Here is a 13,387-nt window from a genome sequence, read left to right on the forward strand (position 1 = left end):
TCTTACTAAGAGGCTGTGCAGTAAAGCTATACTATGGATAGGAGTAAAGTCATCCATCAAGCGATACTTTTCTTCAAAAGGCCATTCTTTTGAAGCTTCTCTATTACACCAGCAGGGGCGCTGACTTGTTAGATTTTGAGGCTATAGCCCCACAGATAACCCCCCTTCCCTCCTCATCTCATCTCATCTCCCCCTTCTCTCCTGGTTCTTGGACAAGCTGACGGAGGGAGAGAAATTTTAGCTTTTTATCTGTTCTGTGTTTTCAGAAGAAGGCTAAGGAGCCTAAGCCTTTGTATTGAAAATCTTACAGAAAAGACGATGGTTGTGTAATAGATGATATGGTTTAGACCCTGATTATATTGGTTTCTTTTAGTTTAGTTTAGTTTGCGTTGGGTTGAATTTAAGTTGAATTATTTCTTTTTGTAGTTGATTTGGAGTTATCACTAATTCTTTTTCATTTAATATTTTGTTGAATTAGTCGGGACCTGATTGTTGTAACCCCTAGGTATTTAGTATCGTTGGAAAGCTAAGAAATAGGGCTATAACATACTTAAAGGACATCCCTGTATCTCTAATAGAACCAGAGTTAAAAGGTGTTTCGTGAATAAACCCATGTTAACGCTATGGAGAGGACGTTAATTAACATTTTGCTTAATTACTCTGGCCCTAATTATCGTAACCCCAAGTATTTGGTATCGTTGGAAAGCTAAGTAATAGGGCTATAACATACTCAAAGGACATCCCCGTATCTCTTCTAGAACCAGAGTTACAAGGTGTTGTGTAAATAAGCCCATGTTTACGCTATGGAGATTACGTTAATTAACATTAGGCTTAATTACTCGGTCCCTAATTATCGTAACCCCATGGTATTAAGTATCGTTGGAAAGCTAAGAAATAGGGCTATAACATACTCAAAGGACATCCCTGTATCTCTTATAGAACCAGAGTAAATCTTAAATTAAAATTAAAATTAATTAATAAATTTGCCAACACAATATCTTCGAATTCTCAACCATACCATCTGTTAACTAAACTTCAAATTTTTCTTATGGATTATTTCTTGTGCCCAAAAACTTTGTTCGTAGGAACCAAGGAAAGGGGGGTGGCAAATATTGGCAAAATGAATTGTTGCCAACCCCCCCCCCTTTCTCCCCCAACCCTGGTTGGTTCGTTCAAAAGGGAAGATAACTTATCAATTATTGAGTTAGTATAGCTTCTGCAATTCCCGCTTCTTTTTTTTTTTTCATTTCATCCCCCCTTTTTCCCCCCTCCCCTGCACGAGCTGTCTTATTGATTTCGGGTTGGTTTCTTGTATAACTAAATTACACTCTTAGATTGGGTTATAACGTGAAGGGTAACAAGGGGGAATTTTATTAATGTATATATTGTATTTTTAAACCTTTCTTAGATTGGTCCAATGCGTTCCAAGAAAGTTTTTTTTTTTAGAAGTTTTTCTGCAGGATTTTAACTTTCTTTCTTTATGTCGGTTTCCTTATGTTTTTATCGAGATTGTTTGAGGGAGATAATTTGAGCATGGGTTCCCAATGAGAGCCGAGTTATCACCCGGTTGATATTGGTTTGGTTCGGTTTGTTTTTGGAAGCCGAGAAAGAAATTGCAATTCAATTGTAATTTATTTTATTTTTATTTTTCCCGCCTTTTTATTTGTTAATTTGGCGGGAAATATTTTGTGAGATTGTGATTATAGTAAATTATATTATAATCCACTACTTTTACTGACATCTATTTAAGCCTATCGCAAATGCGATTTGAAGAAATGACTTAGAGGTATAAAGGGTTAATTTTAAATTCTTTAAAAAAATTCGTACACAATTTTCTTGTTGCATGTTCCTTAATTTAATTTTGTTTAATTAATTTTTAAATCGATTAATTATAAGACATGCGCAGAGACTAAATTAAGGAATTATCTTAGAATTTGGTTGGAGGTACAATTTTCGAATTATCTATATGAAATTTCAAACTAATTTGAATTTTAATATCATTATTTACTTTAATGTTTTACTATATGCAGATTGGTCTTTTAATTAGTATAAGAATCGATATTAAAAATCGCTTGATTTTTTTCAATTCACTATCTCTTTAAGACTAGACAATTTTAACTAAAGATCCTTCAACTTTCTCTTAATCTACTATAAAAAAAAAACCCCACAGACCCTCGTTTTTCTAAAGACCATGCAATTTTTTTGCAAAAAATGACCCTGAACCATAAGTTTATAAGTGATATGTTCGCTCCATAAGTATGATATGCACTACCTATACTATGTCGTAATGCTACTGAGAGACTTAGAGCAGCTCGAGATAACTAGTTCGAGAAGGAGAACGACGGAAGCGAGAATTCAATTGAAGTCCTAAGTACACTCGGTGGTGGTGGTTAATTAATTTTGCAGCTAGGACCTCCTATTCCATGATCTAGGCACTCCTATTTAGTCTATGCATTACTAAGCCCAAATTTGACAGCAGCGCCACCTCACTCACCAACCAGGCCTCCCTCGCTTTACCTCCTCTCGAATCTATGACCTACCTCACTCACTCACTCACTTCAAATTCATTACAAGCCTTTCAGTTTGTAAACTTATAGAACATACATATCTTATGCTACAACGTAACTCTTTTTTTATAATAATATTAGAAAAAAACCACCAAAGTAATTCCAAGTACTTATTCCTAAAAACCCGGCCCTTTTTGAATTAAAAGAAGTAAAAAAAAGATAACTCATCTCGGAACTAACTGCCTTTTCTTAATCCTATAAATTCATAACGGTTATCGGTAACACGGTGGCATAAAAAATGACCAAGGCCCGAGTGAGTACGAAAGTTGGGGTATAAAAAAGTACCCGTTTGGTAGATTGCGTTTTTCAGCTTGCAAGGGTAGAGAGGCCTTTGCTTTACTATAATTAAGAATAATTGAGTTTGGCCCGTCACCGACTAAGCTAAGCTATTATTAATTCTGATTCATTCATTTTTTTAGCTTAAATAAGCCTAACAGGCCAAGGCTTAGTTAACAGGCAAAGGCTTATACCAATACGAGTAGAAAAATGAATGAGGGAGATACAGAATGCCCGACGCCTGGGTCTACGTAATGGTTTTTAGGAGGATTTTATCTAATGTATCCCCACGTTTTTTCCTTTTTTAGTTTTTTTTAGGCGCGAAGCATTAAAGATAAACTAAATCGGTATACGGGTGGAACCCTTAATTGATTACCACGCATGACCCAAGTACTTTAATTTTAAGAATGCTTTAAGATTGAAATTTATTAGATTTCTGGTGTTTTTAAAGAAATTTGGCTCGTATTTATGTTTTCCCGCCTTTTTAGAAGAAATTTGGCGCGTATTTATATTTTCCCGCGTTTTTTGAAGAAATTTGGCGCGTATTTATATTTTCCCGCCTTTTTTGAAGAAATTTGGCGCGTATTTATATTTTCCCGCGTTTTTTGAAGAAATTTGGCGCGTATTTATGTTTTCCAGCATTTTTTTGAAGAAATTTGGAGCGTATTTATGTTTTCCCGCGCTTTTTGAAGAAATTTGGCACGTATTTATGTTTTCCCGCCTTTTTTTGAAGAAATTTGGCGCGTATTCATGTTTATCCCGCGCATTATATTTTTCCCCCCTCAAACGTCAGTTTTGGCGGGAAATTACCAGTATATTCTCTTAGGCAAGGCTTAAAACGTACGCTATTACGTAAAGGCGTTCGGAACGCCTCCAGACACATCAAAATTAGGCCTAATACTAGACAATGCAACTTGCCAGTGACATCTAACGCCATCTTAACTAATCTTACTAAGAGATCTTATATACTGACTTCAGAGATTGTCCACGTGTAACGTAAACTTCCATCGATCTGATGATGTTGGTATATATTTAGAGGTACATACAACGTCCGTCAATGAATAACGTTTTGCTAAGTCAAAACTTAAGCCTAATATCCATAAGTTAAGTAAATAATTTCGGTCAAGTTCGGGTTCAACAGCGTAGTGGAACGACTGCTATTACGTATTGTCGACCTTGCAAGGGCCAAGGGTGCTTATGATATTGATTTAAAAGGAGCGTCACACGGACTTATTGGCACTATTAGTTAACTTATGCTGAAGCTAAGACTCAAGGCGGGAAACTAACTAGTTATAGTGTTTAAACGCGTATACCGTTCGATATATATATACATTGGGAATACATACACCTACTAGGAATCATGATTAGTCAGCCAAATTCACTTATCTAGAGCGGAATTTATGGGAGGAGCTAGCTATTTAGACTAATCATAATGTATGACGAATTTTACCGAGGCGAATTTATAATCTCGCCTGTTGCACCTTGGAACTAACCAATGAAATAACACAGCTAGAAAGACGCCATTAGAATTATGAGGCCTGACGTGGATAGTAAGTTCCCAAGCCCAGTATACCCACAAAACCCGAATTCATAGACATTAGCATGGGGACACAATGATTCCTAGTAGCTTTATGTATTCCCAATACAAGTAATGATGTATTCTGGGACATGGACTTGGCGGGGGTCTTGTTGCCAATTAGTTGTGGTTAGGGTTAAAGTTTCAGTTTCGACAGAAAGGGAAGGCCTATAGGCTATGTTTTTGTCCATCGGTATCTGGATTAAATTAGCTCTGTATCCCTCGGATTGATTTACTAATTATATCGGCAAATTACAATGCTCGCTCCCTCCGCCGCTTGGAATGGATTTCTATACATATATATTGCTAGGTTAGGCTTAACAACCAATCAAAATTAAGGGACAACCAAGGACTCAAAATAGCATCGTAAAATTCGAGATTCGTATTGACTTCTGAAGTTTAATTGGAAGTATTTGGAGTTAGATTTTGTATGAGTAAGTTTATGACGTCAGAACTCTGGTCATTTGAACGATATCATGAAACGCTTTTAGGGTATGATAGATAAAATTGAACTTTACGAAACGGTATCAAGAACTTGGTCCTAAACCAATCAGAACTCGAGATAAAGGCTTTTATATGAAAAAATTCCATTTTTAAGGTGCTTCGAATATAGACTAACTTTGTGACGGCATAACTCTGTCAATTTTAAAGTTAACAATAATTGCTTCGAGGATGTGTTAGCCCTAATTGTTGTCTATCAAACGGTATCAATAACTTGGTCCTAAACCAGTTAGAACTCGAGATAAAGAGATTTTAAGTAAATTCCAATTTAAGGCGATGTCTGTTAAGTAAACTTGACTTTGGGACGCCAAGAACTCTGGCAATTTTAAATTTAACGATAATTGCTTCGAGGGTATGTTAGCCCTGATTGTTGTCTATCAAACGGTACCAATAACATTACGCTAAACCAATTAGAACGCGAGATAACAATATTTTTCTGAAACTCCTTTTTAGGGTGGGTACGCATAAACATTCACTTTCAAGATAATAAATCTAACGCAATATATATAAACGCATAATATATTATTCTATTAGCCAAGGCTTAATAAGTTATGCGTGCATTTTTCACCCCTTATACAGGGTGTTTGTGAAAGGTCCATCAATAATGAAAGGGCGTATTTATTGGGCCATTTTGAGTCGAAAATGTTCTATGACATTTTTCCGTCCGGGCCACTGTTTTCAAGTTATGATTGGAGTAATTTACGGATGACCCCTTAAATTTAATTAAGAAATTGAAAGACAGCGCTAATTTAATGAAGGGGTCATCCCTAAAATATTCAAATCATAACTCGAAAACCGTGGCTCGGACGGCAAAATGTCATAGAACATTTTCGACTCAAAATGGCCCAATAAATACGCCCTTTCATTATTGATGGACTTTTCACAAACACCCTGTATATTATGATCCTTTTCCCGCCGTTTTTTTTTGGGGGGGGGGATTATGGGAATGGGGGAGGAAGTGATATCAACGAACGGTTTTTAATTTTACACGTAATTTTAATTACGGTAAAATTTAAGAAACGGCACCAAAACCCCTGTCCCTGTCCCTGTCCCTGTCCCGGACGCGTCCGCGAAACGAACGCTTACGATAAGAGAGGGAAACCGGTCGCGTCCGCGAAACGTACGCTTACGATGAGAGAGAGAGATCGCTAGCGTACGCGGTGGCGATACGAAGCTCCGCGTAGAGAGAGAACTGCCTGCCTGGTATATTAGTGAGAGGGGGAAGAGGGAGAGGGGGCATCCCGCTCGGAGAGAGAGGAAAGAAAGGTAGTTTAAATCTCGCGGGCTTTTTTGAGTGAAGGGAAACAAGATGATAATTTTCGTGCACTACTGCACTTTGTGCGCGTGATACATCAGAGATTATGCTGGATGGTTAGGAAAGAAAGGTAGTTTAAATCTCGCGGGCTTTTTTGAGTGAAGGGAAACAAGATGATAATTTTCGTGCACTACTGCACTTTGTGCGCGTGATACATCAGAGATTATGCTGGATGGCTAGGTTAGGTTTCGTAAAATAGAGGGGACGCTTTACGGTCATAGTGATTTCTGGTTTAGGGGATCCAGGATTTTGTTTAAATACATTATTTGATTCGTATGGTTTTTAAAAATTATACTTTAGTGGGGTTCACAATTTAGTTTCATTAATATTATTTGAAATGTGACGTTATTAGAAATTAAAGGGATACACGATTGTGTTTCAGAAATGTTTTTAGTTGTCAACTATACGGGGGGGGGTCACGTGAGCCGTGTAAAATTACTATTAAGGCCCAGCCCTTGGGCCATCTTGTTACCATCATCATGGCTATTCCATCATACAAGGACAAACCCATTAATGCAATAGCCATCGTGCTCTGGTAATTTCCTACGTATAGATGCGCAGCCAAGGCTTAACGCGTTGGTAGTACCCTTCTAATGGCTGCCATTATCGCTTAGAATTCTCCGGTTGTCTCTCTCTCTCTCCTCTCGCTTTCCTTTGGAAGCTTTAAGGGACTTTCTAGGACAGTCCCTTCATAAAATGGGACAGATATTGAATGTCCCTACTACTACCATAAGTTTATAAGATATGTATGTTCCATAAGTTTGTTTAATTAATATCTGGTCATGAGAAACTGAAAGGCTTGTAATGAATTTGAAGTGAGTGTGTGAGTGAGGTAGGTCATAGATTCGAGAGGAGGTAAAGAAACGAGGGAGGCCTGGTGAGTGAGGTGGCGCTGCTGTCAAAGGTCACTGTTTTCTAGTTAAGATTGTTGTTGGATGGAGTATTTTAGCGATGACCCCTTTAAATTTTATTAAGAAACTGATTTAGATAATGAATGATTTCTAATTAAATGATAAGGGGTTGTCCCTAAAACACCCCAATCAAATCATAATTCTCGAAACTTGTGGCAAATTAAACAAAATGGAGATAGACTAAGAAGTATAGAACATTTTTGACTAAAAATTGATTAATTTCCCAAAGAACAATATTTGAACATCCCCCTTAATTTATGTATATGGCAGACTTATGCGGAAACACCAACCAAGTCTGTATTATCATTATCGGTTCCGAGGTTATCTCGATTTACAAATGCTCCGTGGAATATATTTCTTTTGATGATATCTATGATAGATATGAGATTTGAAGGAAAGGGAGAAAGAAAGAATAGGTTGGGTCTCCATGACAACGTCGTCCGCGATTTACTTCCGGTGGTCTAGATTTATTCACTTCCGGTTTTTCCGTTGAATAGAAATGAATGAATGAATAGGCAAGCGAGAGATGGGGGATTGAGGAAGTAAAAGCCGGATCTATTGATTGCTTTGTGATTGGATTCGCTTCTCAGTCATTTATATTTAGCAAAATGATTATTTGCTCCGTCAATTGCAAGCAGCATGTAACATTTGCGCATTTGCCGGTGCATGGCTTGCTTTTCTTGATTGCGTATTGTTGCGAATTTGAATGAGAAATGTGCACGGGTTTTTGGTGGGTTTTTTCTGCATCCGAATTATTTATTTTATTTATTTAATCTCCATTTTGTTTGGCACAAGGGACACTGTTTTCGAGTTAAGATTGCTGTTGGAGTATTTTAGCGATGACCCCCTTAATTTTAATTAAGAAACTGATTTAGGCAATGATTGAGCACTAATTTAATGATAAGGGGTTATCCCTAAAACACTAAAATCAAATCATAACTCGAAAACAGTGTCCCTTGTGGCAAATTAACAAAATGTCATAGATAGACTAGGAAGTATAGAACATTTTCTACTCAAAATCGACGCTAAAAAGATTGAACAACATCTCCCTTAATTTATCAGAAGCACCATGCAGTCTGTATACTAAACAAATCCATTCACTGACCAATCAAAGTTTGTCCTAGACTCCTGAAATGTCCCCTGAAATCATACCCGCTTTTACAAAACGCATTCATTACTTTACTCGGCTTTCAAAGTCTCTGATTGTAATCTTCTAGGTTAGTTTGGTCCAGCAAACGTAATTCGGGTTTAAAGACCAAACTAAATGTTCATTTCAGACTTATAATATACATTATATTAAAGTCATTGTTCCCTATCTGCTAAGCCTAATCACCTGAGGGTTTCTAGCTCCTATACCGTAGAGGATAAGGATGATTTAAGCCTTGGCTTTACTGACAAGGGACCCCCAAACCCTCCCAGGGCCCCCATCCCATTTCGATATCAATTTCATCTCTCTTGGACAAGGGTCCCATGCAGCACAAAAAGGGGTAGGCCATTTTCGCGAATTAAGTATTTTAATATAAATTATTATTGCTATATATTATCAAAATAGAAATAAGAAAATATTATAAAGGTGGTCCAATATTTCCTATATTTTTTAACCTGTCCTATATATTAATTATTATGCTATAATTTCATGAAAGGTCAGACTATAATTATAATATTTCCTATATATTTTTGATGCCTAGTTTGGGGTCTTAGTTTTCGTTTATAGTTTAGCATTATCAAATTTATTTTAATTAAAATTTAGTTATGGCTCTTTTAAAATAGAGATGACATTTGACTAGATTTGACCGAAATTGATCAGGCGGAGTTTGCTTCCTCAGGATTATTTTTTAATTATATTATATCATTTAATTTAATTTAATTAAGTTCCTCTAAATTTAATTCAAAGTAAAATCCCCAATTTGTTAATTATTTATATGAGATTTTTCTATAATATAGTTTAAGCCAAAATAGTTAGTATTATATATGAGCATGCATTTTTATTCCTATATATTTTCCTATAAAAACACGTGATTTTTTTATTCTATAAAATCCCATAATTCCGAAAATTAAATAAATTCCGATTTTTTAATGTTTCACTGTGTAGATTGGTCTTATATAACATTATCTTTACGTTTGCAAGGAATTATTATATAATAGTATTAAGTAACCATCCTCTTTGGGGTTTTAGAGCGAGAATTAAATTTTAATAGGGGATTCTATATTGTCAATTGTCAACGCTCCAGTAGGTCTCATCGAGATAAGATCATGAATTCAAGTTAAAAGGACTTTGTAATCTCCTTGTTGGTTGTTGAATATCAAGTATATACAGTATAATATAGTTATAGTATAATTTAAGCCGTTGTAATTCAAAATTTACCGCATAGATATCGGCTAAATTGTTTACAATATATATTCAAGTTTCAAATAAATAAATAAATAGATAAACTCACCTATATTTTTAATTACTTATCAATAATTAGGTTATATAAAAAACCAATTAGCATTAATTAATTCGTGTCTGCTAACAAAATTCTAAAGTACTTCCGTTTTATTACGGAAGTTGGCAAACCACTTCCGAACTATTTTTACGATATAACAAATATTCAAAATTCAAATAAACTCGCCTATATTTTTAATTATATATCAATATTTAGGTTATATAAAAAACACTTATAATTAATTAATTCGTGTCTGTTAACCAAATTCTAAAGTACTTCCGCTTTTTTACGGAAGTTGACCAAACACTTCCGAATCTTTATTTTTTAGGCTATAACAAATATTCAAAATTCAAATCAACTCGCCTATATTTTTAATTACTTATCAATAATTAAGGTTATAAAAACACCAATTAGCATTAATTCATTCGTGTAGACCTGTTAACAAAATTCTAAAGTACTTCCGCTTTTTTACGGAAGATGGCCAACCACTTCCGAATTATTTTAGGATATAACAAATATTTAAAATTCTAATAAACTCGCCTATATTTTTAATAACATATAAATAATTGTGTTATATAAAAAACCAGTTATCATTAATTTATTCGTGTCTGTTAACCAAATTATAAAGTACTTCCGCTTTTTTACGGAAGTTAATCAACCACTTCCGAATTTTTATGCAATATAAAAAATATTCAAAATTCTAATAAATAAATAAACAAATACACTCACCTATTTCTTTAATTATATATCAATAATTAGGTTATATAATCAACCAATTAGCGCACTTTTCCGTTCCGTTCTGTTCATTAAATCATACGTTACCTAAATTCTAAAGAAGTACTTCCGCTTTATTAAGGAAGATGATCAATCACTTCCGCATTTTTTAAATTCTTATTTCTTATTTTTTTTTTAAGTAACTTCCATGCAAGAAAACCAAAAACCGAATCGCGGTGGTTCTTTTAAAGAATGTACTGTTCCTCAAGAACAATTAATTCTCCAACGTGTGTACCTCTGAGGTAGCTACTACTTGAATTTTTCTCTTTTTAAAATATATTAGAACTTTGGATTACGGATGGGGAAAATGGGGAAACGCGACTTAGTTCCTCTGAATTTGGGTCTCGAATGAAAGGGAAAGGCCCCCGCTTTGATGCTTCGCTAGGCGTACAGAGCCGCGCGTTACCCTAAGGTTCTTTAGCCCTGCTAGAATCCGGAATTTTGGGGGAATTCTCTCTTCTGCGCATGCGTGGAAGATGCTGGAGGAATGTACCAGCTTCTCTCTCGTTCCCTTTCTCTCTCTTTTCGCGATTTCTCCAATGTTTTTTTTTTCTCTTGTTCAATGGAAAGCATTACGTCATATCGTTAAAATGTTAGGAGTTTAAATGAGGTATTTTTATATACGGGGTTTTGTTATTTTCAAGTATGTTTTTACATTTTAATTATAATTTAAAATAATTTAAGCCTTAGTATCTGACCCTTCAATCAAGTGATTGTTAGACTGAAGTTAAGTCTTGGTTCTGGTTCTACCATACACAGTTTTGCATGGAGCCCAGTGGTCCTATAATTCCTATAATATCCTATATTTTTGAACCTGTCCTATATTATTATTATTATGCTATAATTTCATGAAAGGTCAGACTATAATATGATCCTATATATTTTTGATGCTTAGTTTGGGGTCTTAGTTTTCGTTTATAGTTTAGCATTATCAAATTTATTTTAATTAAAATTTAGTTATGGCTCTTTTAAAATAGAGATGGCATTTGACTCACTAGATTTGACCGAAATTGATCAGGCTGCGGAGTTTGCTTCCTCAGGATTATTTTTAATTATATTATATCATTTAATTTAATTTAATTAAGTTCCTCTGAATATAATTCAAAGTGAAATCCCCAATTTATTATTATTATTTTTATTTATTTGAGATTTTTCTATAATATAGTTTAAGCCAAAATAGTATCATTTTTATTCCTATATTTTCCTATAAAAACAAGTGATTTTTCTCCTATAAAATCCTATAATTCCTTATGAAAAATAATTCTGTTTTTCCTATAAGGAATTTAAATTTTTGTCTGGACTTCTTGCACGGTTATTTTAAATTCAATAATGATAAAACTTGGTGCTATTACTCTACGGAATCTCTAGTTTCTCATGATACTTTTATTTTTAGCATATCGATTCTGGTATGTACCACAGTTATTTCCTGTTTTAAAGATATAGCTACCATAATCAACACACCCATTACTATTTCCCGTGTATGGGGCCTTACATTACATCCTCCTGTGTAAAACAAAATGTAGACTAAACTTAAGCCTTTGCCAAACTTCCCAATAAGCCTTTGGCATTTATCCAATACCGTTTTCCTCGCGCATCGTGAGCGATCGGTAATTCCTGTATTTTTTATGGTGTTAATGAACTTGGTGCTGGGGTATTGACCAGTAAGTAGGCTCACGCTTTTCCGTTTTCTGACCCCAATAACGTCTAATGGTCACGCCTTAAAGATTACTCTTAAAGGCGTAGTAGTTTTACTTCCGTTTTCCCCTTCTCCCCCCACACACACTCACTTCCGGAATCCGGTTAGGCCTTAGGCCTTGGCTGTTTCAAAAACACCATTGCGGTTGGTTGTTGTGTTGGGTGCCTTTGCCAGCACCAGCTTCCTTTTATACCGACCGGTTTTCTGTTTTGCAATTCAATCTAGGAACGCCGTATATCATTGCAGTGCCCTTTTACTGCTAAGCCTACTTAATATAATTATTTTTGTTTTGCCCTCTGTTGAACGTACGCCTTAAGCCTTGGCCGTAGTAGCTGCGCCCTTAAATAGTGTAGCGTAGGCCTTAGGAATTTCTCGCATGCATTCCTTTTTGTAAAAGTTGCAATGGGGGGAACCCTTTTAGGCCTTGGTTCAATGCGTCTAAGCCTTGGTAGTATTGTATAGACTATTCTAACAAAGGCTTAAGTAATATTAGGAGTTTCTTTTCTAAATGTAATACGAAAGGCAGGGGACTGTGTAGCTCGTGAGTTTTGTTGAAATACTCTGACATTTATCTGCAAATCCGAGCGTAGGTCTACTGGGGACTATATTTACCTAGGCGTGGAGAAAAACGGGCCTTTTTTTCTGGGAAGGAAAATAGTATGTAATAAAAATAAGTCCCTGAACGGGGGGCCAAGTAATACAGTTAAGAAGTAACGACCCTTGAAAACCATTCAATTTATGTGAGAAATTTCTCCTTTTTCGTATGATATGGGAATAAAAAATAGGCTTAGCGATATGCTTCTATTTTTATTTAAGCCTCGGCTTCAAAACGTTTGAAACGCCTATGGCGAGAAACCGAAGATTCTATCAAATTTCAAGGTCGTAACGTAGTTCAAATTTGGTACCAAAAACATTAACAGCTTATGTCCCACTCCGCCTTTTATAATTATGTTCAGCCCTGTTCTTCCGCCTGCCAGCCCGCCAATTTTTTTTAGTAAACAAAATGGCGCGCCACACACAATCCGAGTTTTACGTTTAGTTACAGAATTTTAAGCAAATTTCTTTAAAATCACATTAATAACTACCCGTAATTTTAATATAAAGTTAGTTAAACTAATTACGAATCATATTTTGTGCTTTTTAAGGACAAATCGTTGCGAAATTGGACTTGAAAAGTAATTAAAAGTTTGGTGAAACTTCCAGACGATCAAACACCAACTTAACAGAGTGGGATTTTAATGTAAGTTTTTAAGCCTTGGTCTTTATTAACAAAAATCGGTACTATAAATCAATAGATAATTGATTTGAAGGCCTAGTTCTTTTAAATTGAATATTAAATTATATA

At 35.2% G+C, this 13,387-nt stretch overlaps 2 protein-coding genes across 3 annotated transcripts in view; one reads left to right on the plus strand and one right to left on the minus strand.

Annotated features, from left to right (window-relative positions):
* LOC149615627 (uncharacterized) overlaps positions 1-13,387 on the minus strand; it is an 80,467-nt gene that overhangs the window by 12,771 nt on the left and 54,309 nt on the right. Inside the window, exon 1 of one of the 2 annotated variants that reach the window (XM_089857594.1) lies at positions 10,302-10,628. The exons of the other annotated variant lie outside the window; for it this stretch is intronic. The gene's annotated coding sequence lies outside the window, so the exon portion shown is untranslated. Of the gene's footprint in view, positions 1-10,301; positions 10,629-13,387 lie in introns of those variants that run through there. 2 annotated transcript variants of the gene reach the window in all.
* Positions 13,066-13,387, plus strand: part of LOC149615628 (coiled-coil domain-containing protein 63-like) — a 124,601-nt gene continuing 124,279 nt past the window's right edge. Inside the window, exon 1 of the mRNA XM_089857186.1 lies at positions 13,066-13,282. The gene's annotated coding sequence lies outside the window, so the exon portion shown is untranslated. The remainder of the gene's footprint in view (positions 13,283-13,387) is intronic.

This window comes from Phalangium opilio, unplaced genomic scaffold, assembly GCF_054372755.1.
Source record: "Phalangium opilio isolate 3A_F unplaced genomic scaffold, DU_Popi_V2 ptg000217l_1, whole genome shotgun sequence".
Classification (NCBI taxonomy): domain Eukaryota; kingdom Metazoa; phylum Arthropoda; class Arachnida; order Opiliones; family Phalangiidae; genus Phalangium; species Phalangium opilio.